Genomic DNA, 3,004 nt, shown 5'->3' on the forward strand with positions numbered 1-3,004 from the left:
GAGATGCTTTCACACCCTACGCACTTATGTGGAGTAGGCAGAGCTAACAGCATCCAGGAAGTCTTGGCTGAGGGCTGCCCTATCGCATGTCACCGGCCGCTGCAGCAACGCACCAATGAGAGGACATGTGACCAGGGGGATTCATGCCGATGATGCAGCGAGAACGCTGCCGCACGAACCCCTGGTGGCCCTGAGCTCACATCAAACAACAGAGCCAGAGCTAGAGATGGGACATAGTGGTGGTGGTGGACAGTAAGAGGACCAGAGCTAGAGATGGGACATAGTGGTGGTGGTGGACAGTAAGAGGACCAGAGCTAGAGATGGGACATAGTGGTGCTGGTGGACAGTAAGAGGACCAGAGCTAGAGATGGGACATAGTGGTGGTGGTGGACAGTAAGAGGACCAGAGCTAGAGATGGGACATAGTGGTGGTGGTGGACAGTAAGAGGACCAGAGCTAGAGATGGGACATAGTGGCAGTGGTGGACAGTAAGAGGACCAGAGCTAGAGATGGGACATAGTGGTGGTGGTGGACAGTAAGAGGACCAGAGCTAGAGATGGGACATAGTGGTGGTGGTGGACAGTAAGAGGACCAGAGCTAGAGATGGGACATAGTGGTGGTGGTGGACAGTAAGAGGACCAGAGCTAGAGATGGGAGATGGGACATAGTGGTGGTGGTGGACAGTAAGAGGACCAGAGCTAGAGATGGGACATAGTGGTGGTGGTGGACAGTAAGAGGACCAGAGCTAGAGATGGGACATAGTGGCGGTGGTGGACAGTAAGAGGACCAGAGATAGAGATGAGACATAGTGGCGGTGGTGGACAGTAAGAGGACCAGAGCTAGAGATGGGACATATTGGTGGTGGTGGACAGTAAGAAGACCAGAGCTAGAGATGGGACATATTGGTGGTGGTGGACAGTAAGAGGACCAGAGCTAGAGATGGGACATAGTGGCGGTGGTGAACAGTAAGAGGACCAGAGCTAGAGATGGGACATAGTGGAGGTGGTGGACAGTAAGAGGACCAGAGCTAGAGATGGGACATAGTGGCGGTGGTGGACAGTAAGAGGACCAGAGCTAGAGATGGGACATATTGGTGGTGGTGGACAGTAAGAAGACCAGAGCTAGAGATGGGACATATTGGTGGTGGTGGACAGTAAGAGGACCAGAGCTAGAGATGGGACATAGTGGTGGTGGTGGACAGTAAGAGGACCAGAGCTAGAGATGGGACATAGTGGCAGTGGTGGACAGTAAGAGGACCAGAGCTAGAGATGGGACATAGTGGTGGTGGTGGACAGTAAGAGGACCAGAGCTAGAGATGGGACATAGTGGTGGTGGTGGACAGTAAGAGGACCAGAGATAGAGATGGGACATAGTGGTGGTGGTGGACAGTAAGAGGACCAGAGCTAGAGATGGGACATAGTGGATGGGTGGTGGACAGTAAGAGGACCAGAGCTAGAGATGGGACATAGTGGTGGTGGTGGACAGTAAGAGGACCAGAGCTAGAGATGGGACATAGTGGTGGTGGTGGACAGTAAGAGGACCAGAGCTAGAGATGGGACATAGTGGTGGTGGTGGACAGTAAGAGCACCAGAGCTAGAGATGGGACATAGTGGTGGTGGTGGACAGTAAGAGGACCAGAGCTAGAGATGGGACATAGTGGTGGTGGTGGTGGACAGTAAGAGCACCAGAGCTAGAGATGGGACATAGTGGAGGTGGTGGACAGTAAGAGGACCAGAGCTAGAGATGGGACATAGTGGTGGTGGTGGACAGTAAGAGGACCAGAGCTAGAGATGGGACATAGTGGTGGTGGTGGACAGTAAGAGCACCAGAGCTAGAGATGGGACATAGTGGAGGTGGTGGACTGTAAGAGGACCAGAGCTAGAGATGGGACATAGTGGAGGTGGTGGACTGTAAGAGGAGCAGAGCTAGAGATGGGACATAGTGGAGGTGGTGGACTGTAAGAGGACCAGAGCTAGAGATGGGACATAGTGGTGGTGGTGGACAGTAAGAGGACCAGAGCTAGAGATGGGACATAGTGGTGGTGGTGAACAGTAAGAGCACCAGAGCTAGAGATGGGACATAGTGGAGGTGGTGGACTGTAAGAGGACCAGAGCTAGTGATGGGACATAGTGGAGGTGGTGGACTGTAAGAGGACCAGAGCTAGAGATGGGACATAGTGGAGGTGGTGGACAGTAAGAGGAAAGTACAGTACTTCTGGTTAGGGTAGGGTCAGACAAACTGCTGCAGCTCTTCCCAACCTCCATCACCAACCACACCATCTGACCAGCCGCAAGGACTTGTTACAGTACACACATACACAGACATAGATGCACAAACCAGACACACACACACAAACAGATAAACAAATATTATGGAATAGTATATCACCTTTTAAATAAGATCCTTCATTAAATGTGCAAAAACATCAAGAAGCTTTCATACCTTTCTGGCAGGCCTATATGTTTCACTAACACACGTGTTACACTGTCCTCTTCTTCTGTAGCAAGCTGACATAACATTCTGGGAGGAAAGAAAACAATGTTCAGTAAGCTAATGACACATTTGACAGTATAAGTGTGTGTGTGTGTGTGTGTGTGTGTGTGGTGTGTCCACAGCTTCAAAGCTAACGACCACATAGCATGATACTATGTCACCTCTTGTGGCATCATATCATATCAACCACATGTTGACAAGAAAGAACCTCCAGTGGTCACATGAGAGAGCAGGTATGGCCAACATATGAGCAACTTCTGAAATGTACATTATTCTACTAGAGCCCTGGTTCTAACAAGAATATTTCAGAAGGGGCCTCCGATACACCCATAAACCCAGCTGACTCCACAAGCCTTTTACAATCAGCTAGAGTCACTACAGAGAGTGAAAACTGATCTCCTAACTAACACTGCCCTAGCCTCCCTCCCAGGTTCTACATGGTCCTCACTGGCCAACCCAGGCAAACGACAACAGCTGGGGACTGTTCAGCAGACACCAAACAGGAGAAAATA

At 50.7% G+C, this 3,004-nt stretch overlaps 1 long non-coding RNA gene across 1 annotated transcript; it reads left to right on the forward strand.

Moving 5' to 3' along the window:
• The first annotated feature begins 659 nt into the window (after positions 1 to 659).
• Positions 660 to 2,368, forward strand: LOC121847928. Its single transcript, XR_006084805.1, has 2 exons — positions 660 to 1,658; positions 1,712 to 2,368. It is a non-coding gene; the product is annotated as an uncharacterized LOC121847928 (long non-coding RNA).
• The last annotated feature ends 636 nt before the right edge of the window (positions 2,369 to 3,004 follow it).

The sequence above is a fragment of the Oncorhynchus tshawytscha genome, linkage group LG12, assembly GCF_018296145.1.
Source record: "Oncorhynchus tshawytscha isolate Ot180627B linkage group LG12, Otsh_v2.0, whole genome shotgun sequence".
NCBI lineage: Eukaryota > Metazoa > Chordata > Actinopteri > Salmoniformes > Salmonidae > Oncorhynchus > Oncorhynchus tshawytscha.